Here is a 14501-nt window from a genome sequence, read left to right as displayed (position 1 = left end):
CTCTCTCTCTCTCTCTCTCTCGCTCGTGCGAGAGTTGTTTGAAATTTTAAATATCCCCAAATCAAACGGCTTACAGAATAACGTGTCTTTTTTCTTTTGCAGCGACGAAACACGCGAAGGAAATTACGTGAATGCGGCGAAAATATTTTTCCAACGCGTTCAGTGCAAAACACTTTTTAACACGTGCAGCGCAGAGATGTTCTTATTTGACTCTTTATCACGGCCATTTGATATTTTATTGAAACTTGAGATACCACGTGTAATTACTAACCCTTTATGCTCGATGATATTCCATACAAAAATTACAGTTTTAATAATTCTTTGAATATCAATAATATAAATGTAAAAATATAAATAAAACATAATAATAAATATATGATTATAATAATTATAGTAATTATAAAAATTACAATAATTATAATTATAGCTGTAAATATTATAATATGAAATTATATTATAACAATAGTTATAAATATTATAATGACATAACTACTTGACATAATACCTGACATAACCTAACAATAAAGCGAATTTATTACAAACCATTTTTGTGTCGAAAATTAATTCTTCAGTTCTAATTTATTGTAAGTTATATTTTTAGCGTATTAAATAAACGTGCGAGAATTTACCATCAATGGCCCACGTGACAGGGAACGTGTTAATTAATAAAAATTGTTCCGCGTCGAATTAATGGACAGAAATGCAGAAACGTATTTAAATGTAAAACTCCGAAATGCTATGATTTGCGCGACGGCTTTGTTTGAAAGGTAGAATGATATTAAGCAACTATGGTCTAGCTAACGAATTAGTAAACATAAACAAATGCCCGGTGATTACGGTGTGCAGCCGAGCACGATATTTAGCAACAAACATTGCAGCCGGCGGTATCCGATTACGTTGAATATTACGCAGTCAATTTATTTAGACATTCTGGTTTTGACTACACTGAACGTTTATTATGAAAATAGCGTAAATCTGTTTCTTAAAAAATTGAGATATCACATAATTTCTGATAAATTTAGTGCTGACCTTTCGTTTATTACTAGCTAAATTTAACGTCTTAAAAAAATGAAAAATTGAACAATAATCATGACTATTTCGTAACAGTGCATATGTTAACAATATATTACAATATTTAATCCAATTTAATTGAATCCAATTTAATCCAATTTAATTTATACAATATTTAATCCAAAGAAAATTGGATTAATACAAACTATATTTTAAGTGATATTTAATGTTTTACAATCCAAATCGATTCTTCATTGAAATAATTTCTGTTCGGTAAAAATTCGAATTTAATTTATTCAGAATTAAAAGAACAAGAATCAATTATTCCAGCGTAATAATAATTGAAATGAAATAACTTTTACTGAAATCAATTCTTTATTGAAATAATTTCTGTTCGGTAAAAATTCGAATTTAATTTATTCAGAGTTAAAAGACCAAGAATTATTTTCTGTAATATGCAAACAAGAAATTTTCGTCGATTAAAAAATCGTTAATTAAAAAAATATATATCGGTTTCATAGAAATCGATGACGGTATTATTGCGTGTTGTGTGCAATGTGCGGTATTATTAAATATATAACACAAAATTTTCGATTCAGCGAATCGTGCATTACGGGACAATAACGTGAATGAAAATGCGCGCCGCGTTTTAGTTGGAGATTTTAACGAACACGGCTCCGTGCATATGGAATTATACGCGTACAACTCAAATTAGGAAGATTTATATGAAAATATTTTGAAGCGCCCCTTTGCGCCGTAACTGGAATTGGGCGAATTTCTATGGAAATATTGTGGGACCTCTTTAAACGTAAATCAAATTGGGCAAATTTGTATGAAAATATCGCGCGACCTCTTTGCGCGCAGCACTCGAATCGAGCAACGCGATCGTGTAAAATCTAATTTGAAGCTTATTAGCTCGACAATGCATACCGACGATGAAACCGATGACGAAATTAACGACGAGTTAATCAATAATCAGTTCTCTATGAATAAATCGGTTAAAATAAAATCAATTCGGAACGGTTGAATTTTAGCATCGATTTGGATAATAATAATTATTTGGATAATAATTAGATTCGTAATTTTATTTTGTACGTGGTTGTATATAAATATAAAAAATATAACAATTTTGTTAAAGTTATTTGTAACTTTTAAGAGAAGATGAATTGTTGCTACAACATCTGTGTGTGAATGTTGGAATGAATGTTGAGGTTATGTCAAGAATAAGCCGTGCGTGTGAACCCCGCAGATCATTTTCCATTTATTTGCAACGAGCTTAAGATTTCATTTAATTAATGATATATTAAAAACACAGCTGTCAAAGACATCGTTTAGCTTGGTTCACATAACCTTAAAAATAATATCTAACCTAAAAGCCACAGCTTTCAGAGTTATTAAGAATTTGATCTTACTATAGTAAATCGTCAATTGCGATGAACTAAAGAATGTTAACAATGCTGAGAATAAAAAATATACAGGGTGGCTCGTACATACTAGTTTCTAAAAAATTTTTTCTATCAAAAAAACATCTTAAGCTTTTGTATATTTTTAAAATTTTTTAAATTTTTAAAATCGATATAAATTAAATAATTATACAACAACGCATGGTACCACTCCGAATCTCTGAAATTTTATTTTTCCATTGTCCGAAGCATCCTACTTGCTTCGCTGCCGATACTTAATTAAATATAAACGTGAAAAATTTTTATAGAGTGACGTTTACGACGCGCTCACAGCAATAAACGTCGGGGCGTTTCCGTAATTTTTAAGACAGCGATACGAGTTTTACCGGCGGATCGAGAAAATCGTAAGAATTCATGGCACTATTATAAATTAAGTGCCAACGTAGCTTTGAGCTCCTCGGGGACGGTAGGTGCGGGTTTTTATCGGGAACAATAAAAAGCGTCTGAACATTTAGCGAGTCGTTACCGGGTGGAGGGGGGTGATGGAGGGGGTGGGGCAGTAAACAATACAGGGTGTCGCAATTTAATTGCGTCTGCATTGTTCAGCAGTCGATTCGTGAAAGTTCGCGATATAAATTTTCCAGAAGTCCCGTTCGCGCCCGTGGAAAATACTAAACGGCGGACGGCGTACTATAAACGGGGCGAAGTTTCTTATGAATTCTGACAATTAATGGGAGCTCAGTATGCTAATTGACAATCGCGATCCGAGGAACGCGATTTTTGTATTTCTTTTTGTATAATGATCGATGTTTGTTTTTTGAAGAGTGTAAGGATAGAAATTCTTGACGCACTATATTATAGTAACTCAATATGTCCTATGCATCTATTTAATTGTTTAAAAATATAAAATTCTATATTTAACCTAAATATAATATAGAATCCTACATTTAACCTAAATATAATATAGAATACTATATTTATATATAATATTTCAAAGTAACCTTATAAATAGTATCTATTATTTATACATTATTTAATACTCATCAAGTATTAACAAATGCGCCACCAAATACATATTCTGCAACTAGTACAATGCGTGTACCATCCTATACATAATTCCCCGACTGACCCACGAAATCAAATGAAAACATCGAGCAATGCTCCCTCTTCTCCAACCAATCCGCGCGTATCGCGTTGAAAAATGAAGTACCGAATACTCACCATTTATTCAAGGAACAAACGAGCCGTCGCTGGTTCCATTGTTCTTCGCCGCGGCGGCGGTTCAACAAAAGTCCCTCCCTTCCCCCGATGACCGTCCTCTTAATTCAGAGGCGGCGGCCTGGCCCGGCCTGCAAAAGAAGAAGAAGTAGAGGAATCAGTAGAAAATCGGCCGTCGGTGGTTTCCGTCGAGCTGTCGCCGACCGGTAAAACTTGTAAAACCGAGCGCGCCGTTGTCGTAACTAAATTGCATTTGCATTTTCGGGGGAGGCTCGCGAGACTGGTTTTACTTCCGTAGCGCGCCCCCCTCCCCCACCCGCTTCTGTTTCAGTTCTGTTTCATCGGCCGCCGTAAGGACACCGCCACGGCCCCTCGAAGCGAAAAAGAAAACATGTCGCGGCGATCGCCGCCGAGAAAACACACAGAGCCCGGAACCGTCGAGACCTAACTACTTCATGAAATTACGTGCAGCGGTGGGGGGGGTGGGCAGCAGCGGGGGCGCGCGCACCACCCCGTTTCCGCGGGACGACGCTCGCCCGGTCGTGCCTGGAATTTCCTCTCGCATTTCCAGCCCCGAATACCCCCCCCCCCTCTCTCCCCCCCCCCCCCCCCCGTGCGAGCGCGGCTCGCTTTTTTAAAACGAAGGCAGAGAAATTCGTCGACGGCCAAGAGAATAAATAGTCGCGTTAAACGCGGCGGTTCCGCTGAAAAGGATACGGTGCTACCGGCGCGCCGACCTTTTTCCACCCTTCCTTCCGTCCCCCGTAATATTCGTCCCCTGCCCCTGTTCCGTCCCTCCTACGACCGTTGTACGTTATTTTGTCGCGAGACCTGCCCGAGATTGTATGCTCGTTTTCGGGCTGATTTATCGCGACGAATGGACGTGAAATTTATTCGCCTTTACGACGCCCCGAATGTATAGCCTCGAACACGGTACAGTTTGTGTAAACTCTTATGGTGAGGAGAAGTTTTTAGGGGCTTGTTATCGGACTAGGCTGTATAACTGATGGAATATGACGGATACGAGACTATAGTAGAAGGTCTGTTATGTTACAAAGTAATGTTTATGTAATTTTTGGTTTTTGTAAAATATGTTCGTTTATAGTGATAAGTTGTTAATTATAGTGATAAATTATAGTTGATAAAGACAATTTTCATCCTAAGAATTTGCTCACAGATTGCCAGTCTAATTATAATACCAATTTAATTTAATTATTATTTAATTATATATAATATTATGTAAAAAATTAGCGTCGACTTTCGAAGTTTAAACTAATACAATAGTTTAAATAATCCTTTCTATAATACCAATTTAATTAAATTATAATTTAATAATATACTATGTCAAAAACTTTCCAAGTTAAAACTAATACAATAGTTTAAACAATCCTCTTTCGTCCGACACGATCGTATCGGCGTATCTAATCGGATTACGCGTCATACTGCATAAAATATGCTCAGAAACGTTGCGATACAGTCGGGTTGATTTCGTCAAGTTTTGGGGGGCACAGGTGGTGTATTGTAACACTGTATTGTGCATCGTAATGTCGAGTTAAGGAGTCGTGTAATCCCAACAGCACTGAAGGGACACCGGTGTGTATATATTGTCCCGTGTCCTGACCGAGTTAGAGTTTCCCAAAAACCGATCCACCCAATGTTATGAAACCGAGGGCTCAACTTCGAAATTGTGCCGAAGCGTTCGCGCGCGATACACATTGCGAGAAGACCTTCTGTTCCGATCATTGCTGGATCTATTCTGCTCCTTCGACTAACAAGGGATGTTACATAAGACGCTTTCCTCCATTTTCGTGGAGGTTATGTTATATATAGAACTCCTCTGAGAATATTCTGTAGTATTTTACAGTTTATATAGATATTTTGTACAGTGATTTGTTACGTTGTCATTTTGACGTAAGCGAAAATTTGCATTTTCAATATTTCGAATAACATTGGTAAAAAGTAGCTTTTTAATTTTAATAAAATAGATGTAGAATAATAGCAGATATAAAGCTATAGAATAATAGCAGTCATTAAATATGTATTCATTCGTAAAAAATACAAAATTGTTAAGTCCTTAGAAAACATAAATTTTTTATTTCATGTAATACAAATACAATTTAAAATATATATAATAAGTATAAAATACAAAAGTTAAAATACATATAATTGTACTATACTTGATTAAGTATAGTGTACTAAATATGTAGTTTTCACTAAAGCATCTTTTATCTCGATTCACATAACCTCAACAAAAATACCAGACCTAAAAATCACAGCTTCCAGTAAAATTATAATTAATATATCGTCGATTGTAATAAAATAACGTTAACATGGCCATATACAAAAGAAATATACAGGGTGGCTAATAAATAGCTATTACCTAGAATACTATCTAAAATTTGTTCATACGGTCAAATCTTTAACAATTTTGCATTACGAATTTTCTCAATAATATTCGCCAACGATAATTGTTATAATTCGATATCGAGTAATAATTCTTTGAAAAAAACCGATCACGGATGATCACGGACCGGGGCTCGCAGTATTGATCAAGCCGCTGGAGCTCTATTCATCTATTATTGTCAGATCAATGACATGCGTTACTCCACTTCCACACGGCTAGGAATAGAATCCATTTTACTTATCCCTCCAGAAATGGATCATCTGGAAACTGTTCCCAACATCCATTTATTCTTATTACAATCCTGCTAATCGATTATCGGAAAATATATTTTACAACTCAGCCGCAAAATAATGATTAAAACAGAGTCAGAAAAGAAATTACTTAGAAATTAGTAGAAACAATTTGAACCTTTTCATACATTGGAAGAATTTGGTGAACGGTGTTTAAATAATATTTTCGAACAATAATAGCTTGCAAATAGATTAGATTATTTTCAGTAAAAATTTTATTGCAATATCTGTAATAGTTTAAAAGTTATAATAATTTGTTTCTAGGTTTTTCAAATTGTGCATCATGCGGCGGTGCTTCTTTATTTCAATTGTTCCGTTGCAATTTAAACATTCTTTATGATGACTATTTTCATTAATAATACGCATTCGTATAAAGGCTTAAATAATTTTCACCCTGGATTTACGAAAAATAATTTTACTAAAATCAATTACCCAAAATCGATGACCTATTCTTCTGACCAAAAAGGTCGTACAAATAAATAAAAAAAAAATAGAAAGACAGTTTTTATTTAAAGCACCGTTCGCAAGAAAAAATGACATATAATCAATGCCGCCTATTATACAGTCTATTTCTATGACATGATCCACGTGGAAAAACAAAGCACGCCACGTGCCCGTGGAAACACGCGAGAAACGGATCCGCGGACACGAAATCCAATTATTGGTTTCTAATAAGCTTGTCGTGCTGAAACCAGACGCTATCTACTTATCCTATCAAATAGCTATCCATTCGAAGACCGTTCACTTTCGTGTCCGACAACAAACCGACACGACGATCATCCGGCTGCGTGCGCGGGCGCGCGCTGTCCGACGCGGTAAGAAAATCGCGTGCTGTTATCGCGAAACGAGTATACTCCCCCATCCCCCACTCCGCCGAACGGGTTACTCCCATTGGTCGTAAAGACGACGACGACGACTGGAGGATACTGAATTAAAGAACCGGTGATTTAAGGTGCCGCGAGCAGAGAGAGAAAGAGAGAGAGAGAGATGAGAGAGCGAGCGAGAGAGAGAGAGAGCGAGCGAGAGAGAGAGAGAGAGAGAGAGAGAGAGAGAGAGAGAGAGTCCATTAGCAAAAATTAGCATACGCTTCCGCGAGACGCGTTATCAGCGAGCAATGGTACGGAAGCGGGAATTATTTTCTCTAATCCAATTAGAGGGGACGATAAAAGCTCACGCCCCAGTTTCTCTAAGGGGTGGGGAGGGGGAGCGATCGGTCTTCATTAGCCGGGACGAACTTTTCCCCGCCGGCTTAGCTTAAATTAAGCTCGCGTGCTCGTGCTAATCGCGTGATAACGAATCACTTTGAAAACGAGCCATCCCCGCGTGCCGCCGACCGTCTCCCGTCTCCCGTTCCGACGGGTCGCGTGCGGCCCCGAGTATCTCCGAGAGGTAAATAGAGTATCGAAAATCGTTTCTCGTTGCTTTTATTCCCGTGAAACAAGGATATTCTGTTGCAGCCGGCTGTCTCTGTCCCGTGTTAATCCTCGGACGACACCGGCGAACATCCGAGGATACCCGACGCGTTCCACTTTGTTCCTCGATACGGCACCACGGTCTCTTGATTTCGAATTAAACGTCCAGTTTCGACGCGTTCCGGACGCGCGACGCGAAACGTTTACTTTTATGAGCCGGATTTTATGGGATTTAGATCGTGCGACGGATCGGCGATTACGGTGTTCTTGATTGTTTAATGGCACTTGTTGCGACGCGTGTTTGGTCGCACTGGATTGTCTTTTTAGTTAGGTTTAAGCTAGCTATATGGGGACATGAAATAATTCGTTTAGTTTAAAGTTTTGTAGGATAAATATTTTAGTAGGATAAATATTTTGATAGTATAAATATTTTAGTGGGATCAATATTTTGATAGTATAAATATTTTAGTGGGATCAATATTTTGATAGTATAAATATTTTAGTGGTATAAAATACTTTGATCAAATTTTGTTGCAACGCGCTTATGGTCGCACCGCCTCGTCTTTCTGTTTAGGTTAAGGCTAGCCAAATAGAGATATAAAATAATTCGATTAATTTTTCATATCTTCAATTTGGAATTAAAATAGTCTCGACTGAAAAGAGTTAATACTTTCGTTTCCAATATTTATAACAGCGCAAACATCATAACTACCAAAAAATGTACAAATCTCCAGATACGATTTTATAACTTTCACAAATGTTTGTCTTTCGTCGAAACGTCCACTTGACCTAACCTAAAAGTTTCGCGTGCCATCCCACGCGAAGCGGATGGCGTTGTACAACGACCCCCCTCCGGATTTTAATTAATCTCCGCCATTCCGCGAAACTATTAGGTTGTGTAATAAGTCTGTGTTCGCCGTTTTCTCGCGAGAGAATATAGTATACCGCGCGCGCAGTCGTCGACGCGAACGGACTTATTATACAATTTCAACCTAATCTACCCTGTCTTAAAGCGGACAGTGCCAGCTTTCATTTGAACCGAGTCGCGCGGGAACAGCCCGACGAGAACTTAACCTAAAATTCGTCTGAGCCATCGCCCTTTTGAATTCGTGTGATTTTCTTTGTTCGAAAGCTGCGTTTAAATGCAATTTAATGTAATTAAAAATCTGAGTAAGGAAGGAAGGAAAGGACAATTGTACGCATTTAACTGTTTTTTTCATAATTGCTTAACAATATTAAGAGTTTTATCCAGAGCGCGGAACGCTGTAAAAGCGACACCCCGGATTTTCTAATAATTTCCGCGGCGCGCGGATCCCCCCCCCATCCCGGAGGCGATCGAGTTCGTCCGTTAGACGGGGCGAAAAATATTTGGACGTTGACGTATGGCGGCCCGACACGTCAGTTAGAAGCTTCTTCGGCCGATGAGTAATCGAGAAATCCCGCGTCGAAACTTTTCGAATCAAGGCTCTCTCTCTCTTTCTCTCTCTCTCTCTCTCTTTCTCTCTCTCTCTCTCTCTTTCTCTCTCTCTCTCTCTCTCTCTCTCGATGCCCCGCGAATAAACGGTGAAATTTTAGTTCTATCCACTCTCCGCCGACCGGACCATATGGTGGAGGGTGGAAGGGGAGGGGGGCGCGGGGTTGCCGTACGGCGAACCAGCAGGTACGCAAACTAAATCGGCATCCCTCTATCGACATTTAATTTCCCGTGGTCCTCGGGCGAACGTAAATTCGCCGGTGGAACACACGTCGATGAGGGACGAGAGGAAGGGAGGAAGGAAGGGTGGGAGAGAGGAAGGAATGGGGGTAGAGTGGGAGTAACTACGGTGGAACGCGACGGAGACGATAATCGTGACGTATCTTTGACCGTGCGCCGGTCCCCTGGCCGACGTTTCTCGGACCGGTGAAATTTCCAAGAGATTTATACGATCCCGCGGCATTTTCGCTACGGAAACGTCCATGGTAGCCGCGAGCAAACAGAAACGTACAACGAATGGTGAATAAACGGGGGAATGATAAACCCCCGGGAATGGGTCGGGGATAACGAGCGCGGCGGAGTTGGTTTTGCGGGGGATCGGGGTAATGGGTCAAGATTTCGTTGGTTCGCGCGTCGGTGAGCGCGGCTTTGGGGATCCGTGGAAGTGAAGAATTATATAAATTGGCCGAGATACTCGGAGATGTTGTTGCGAGAGTAATTATGCGAAACGTTTGTTTCGCGAGGGGTGTGAACTTTTCTTAAATTCAGGTAGCACGTAATTTTTTATTAATTTAGTGTAAGCTTGTTATTTGTAACTAGTTAATATTTGATATGTTATATATTATATATGTTAAAATAATGTTAAAAAATATGGGTGACACTAATTTTTGACCAATCTTGAAAATTCATTTCTATTGTAATACATTCGAACAAATTGAATTTGATAAATATTATGATAAATATTAACTTTCTAGTCTTCGCTTTAATTAATTAAATTGTTTTAACTGTGTGAGTATTTTAGTGGTCGATTGTCGGCAGTGTTAATACTGTCTTAGTATATTAGTATATTCTAGTATATTTTTAGTATATTCCTACTATATTGTTAGTACATTCTTAGTATAATTTTAGCAATTTATAAACGATAAAATTGTCACCGAAATCAAATCAATTACAGTAATCTAAATTAAATTCTTAAAAAATAGTTAAAAACCCTTCAGTTTCACACCCCTTCCTCCTGGCTGACATAACCTCGCTGAAGGACCAAGTCTTGCATTTAAAGGACGACTACATACGGTAAGACAGGACAATGGCCATTTAATTGGAAGAAAATAAAATTGCGAGCCACGGTTTCGTGACATTAGCGAGGAAAATTGCACCTCATTTCGCAGGAATTCCTTGCGCGCGGTCGCGATTTCCTTTTGGCCACTGTCGCGTCCAGAGAGAGAGAGAGCGCGAGAACGAGAGAGAGAGAGAGAGGAACTGGAAGCGATTACATTTAAATGACAAAGGAACCATTCATTTTTGCCAGGTCCGGCCTACTTTTTCAGCCGCGCTAACGTGTACGCAAACGGAAAGTACACGGCGAGGGGAGGGGAGGGCGAGGGTTGGGGAGAACTTCTACGCGGGGCAGGCCATTGTCTCGCGATGCAAATTCAGCCCCGGACACGCCGACGGAGATTACAAGAAGAGTCGCAATACTCGTTCCGCCGAGGTCCGTTGCACGCGTGTGCGTCGCCCTGGCCCGCATTAGAAGCCGTAAACCGGGGTCGCGCGGCCTCCCTTCCCATTTCGAACGAGCTGAAATTTTTTCCTCCGCGGCTCTGCGACACGGTATCTTAATTACAGGGGAAACCGCGTTTATGGCAAACGTAATCGTTCGACACGTATTTTTCCTTCGACGAACCTAGTCGTTTAGCATCGTTAAATTAACTGTATAATATTTATGTCACGTGCGGATTTGTAAATTGCGTTGAGACGTAAAATGACTATTATAATAATGGAATATAAATAACTGTTATAACAATGTAGTATAAATAACTGTTATAATAACGTAGTATAAATAACTATTACTAAATAATGTAGTATAAATAACTATTATTAAATAATTTAATGTAAATAACTATTATTAAATAATTTAATATAAATAACTATTATTATAATAATTTAATATAAATAACTATTATTAAATAACGACAAAGTTACCATCGATTTTATTACAGCGAAAAAGTCTCGCTATAACATTATATACATTCTCTATATAATTAATTCTGTCAATTTTATATAATTCTAACAGTAATTAAATATTGCGCGGAGCAATAATGTCAAGATTATTTCCAAGGAACGGTAACGTATCATAATTTTGTGGCAGCACAGTTTTATTGCTGTTCTTACGAATCTGCACGGTGGCACACTTGACACAGATCCATTCTCTGCGACAGTCCGCAAGAAAAATGCTCCGAGGAAAATTTCTATTGTCCAAGAGAATTTCTATTGTGCGGGAGCTCCAGTTTTGAAAAATGAAACACCGCGGAAGTGGCGGCACCCCTTTCTCCGGGACTCGCAGTCTGGTTTCGATCAAACTTCTATTATTTTTGCAGAATCCATGACCAAACGGTTTTTCGTTGCTTTTTATCCAATTTATATATTATTATTTATATACTATTATATATTAATAGTCGGTCGTATTAATTATAGTTGACATGTCCTGAATGCGTCGAATAATCAAATTTTCCACAAAATTGTTACAATATGTTCCACAATATGTTACACTTTTCAAAGGGGTAGAATTACCAGAAAATTAATAATAATATTAACACGCACGCGGCTTGCAGAGAAACGCGATATTGGATTAACGCTTTTAACATTTCGTTCGCGATACGCGTCGTTCGTTGCGGCGTTTTATTTGCAATGTTACAGTGCTAAATTGTATTACAATAGTAATTATGCAACGGTTATTTGATATATCGCTAAGTTGATCGCTCGACGGTCCATCGATAGCACGGTCACGGTGTGGCGAACCGTATCTATAATATTATTTACTTCATGGTTGTCCACCGTAGCCGGAGTATTACGTTACGTCACCCGATTCGATAGATTTATTATATCGATAAATTTCGTTGATACGAGAGACTCGTACAAGTTTCGCGTGCATAATTACTCACTCGCGCGACTATAATTTTCTTTAACCCTTTCGCTACATAATAATAATAAAAAAATAATAATAATAAAAATAAATTTTCAAAATTGGTCAGAAATGAGTGTCACCGAGATATGGGTGACGCGGCGACGAACGCGTTGAATCGAGGCTACGCCGTCCTATCTGACACACATAGAAAATCCATAGAAACAGTCGCGCGGCGGCGGTGTCTTACCGAGCGCGCACGTATTACTCCACTTACCTCGTTACGGGATCAAATAATGGGGGCGAGCGAGCGCGGGCGCTCGAGAAGCGGTGATTCGACAAGCCGACTAATGACAATAATCGTCTGGCTTGGTAGCTAAGTTTGCCGCGGGTAGGTCCCGGAGATTAAAGGGCGGTTTGAAAGGGAGAAGAGTGTTATCGGCGAGAGAGCTCCGCCGTTTTACCGCGTTGCGTAGACGAGGGCTCGAACGGGGAGAGCGACGAGGCGGGGAGGGGGGCGCGCGCGCACGGTAAACGTTTATAGCGTGTGCTCAAATATTTTGCCACGGAGCTACCCCGACGGAACCAACCCCCGTAGCCAACGAGCTTCCGGCTTCCCCGGGCCTCTTCGATTGTCTCTTTAACCTCCGGGAGTGCTCGTAACGGGCCTAGTTACCGAGCATAATGCGGTCGCGTGTGTTTCGTGCCACGGCTCGAAAACGAGTGGGCCGTGATTGTTCCCTCGGTGGCTCCGGCGACGCGGAAAATATTTGCATCGCCGCGCCGGTCGATCCACGCTCCTGGTTTACTTTCTCCCGGATCGGAAATGGGAACCGGGTCGGATGATTCCGCGACCCACATCTTTCGACGGGTTTTCGTTTATTATTTGTATATAGTTTATTCGACAATCATTTATATATAGTTTAGAGGAAGTGGCACTTTTCTCGGATTTGAAATACGATAATAATTAACATAAAATCTAGTCGTGTTCGTCGTTCTATCTAAGTTAAGTTAAATAAAGTTAAGTTAAGTTAAACAAAGTTAAGTTAAGTTAAATAAAGTTAAGTTAAGTTAAATAAAGTTAAGTTAAATAAAATTAAGTTAAGTTGAGTTAAGTTAAATAAAGTTAAGTTAAGTTGAGTTAAGTTAAGTTAAGTTAAGTTAAATAAAGTTAAGTTAAGTTAAGTTAAAGTTACGCTTATATCTCAAAATTTTCATCCATCGATTTCAACAGATTTCTCTAATAAAAAATTCGGTTACGACTGCTTATGGGACCGACTGTATATTAGCAGCCAACGCGAAACAGATCGGACGAAACAATTGAAAAGTGACCGACCGGCCGTAGAGTACATCGATCGACGACCGCATTGTTTACAGAGAGGACACGGGGTGGGGGGCGAGAGGGTGGCCGCCGCGTAGCACACGGGAAAATTAGCCGCGCGCAACCGTGAATCCGTGGGATCGTGCCCGCGGAAACACGGTCGCGGGGATCACTGCCGCATTAAAACTTAATTAAAGCCACGGTTACAGCTGGACGGACGCGGTCGCCGATTCGATTTCTGAGTCGCTATAATCACCGGGACAACGCGCGCGACCCACCGTGTATCCGCCATCGGTCACGTGCGCCGCGCCGCGCCGCGAACGGATAAGCATTCCGACGCGACGCGCGCCGAGACAAATTCATCCGGAGGCCCACCTCCTCCTCCTCCTCCTCTCCCTCCCCCCTCTCTTTCCCGGTCGTTCCCACCAAGAAATATCTCGTTGCAATTTACAAGCGGGGCAGACGGGAGTGCCCAGAGACAAATTGTGGCGGTCGCAATTTTTCCGAGGTGAGAGGAATAAAGTGGCCCCAGGCGGGAACCGCGCGCGCTTTACCAGCCCGAGAGCATTGATTAATTCGCGCAGCTCGCGGAGGCCTGATTCGTTTTTCTCGGGGTGGCGGCGACGATATCCGCCGACCGTCTCGTACCTGAGACGGTGCTACGCTATTGACAGTTAACCCTTTCGCGCCGACGAGAGTATATATGTATATGTATAGTATATGTATGTATACGCTGTGTAAAAGTGGGCGATGGGGTACGAAGAGAATAAATTTATAATAGAAAATTAATTTTATATTTTAGAATTTAAAACGGTATTAGCAAATATTGTTTGTGGTTTTTCTCTTA

At 39.9% G+C, this 14501-nt stretch overlaps 1 protein-coding gene across 1 annotated transcript in view; it reads right to left on the bottom strand.

Moving 5' to 3' along the window:
- Nlg-5 (neuroligin 5) overlaps positions 1 to 14501 on the bottom strand; it is a 230878-nt gene that overhangs the window by 148235 nt on the left and 68142 nt on the right. The window contains exon 2 of the mRNA XM_078187250.1: positions 3636 to 3763. The gene's annotated coding sequence lies outside the window, so the exon portion shown is untranslated. The remainder of the gene's footprint in view (positions 1 to 3635; positions 3764 to 14501) is intronic.

Source organism: Augochlora pura, chromosome 7 (assembly GCF_028453695.1).
Source record: "Augochlora pura isolate Apur16 chromosome 7, APUR_v2.2.1, whole genome shotgun sequence".
NCBI classification, from domain to species: domain Eukaryota; kingdom Metazoa; phylum Arthropoda; class Insecta; order Hymenoptera; family Halictidae; genus Augochlora; species Augochlora pura.
This window is presented reverse-complemented; position numbering and strand designations above follow the sequence as displayed.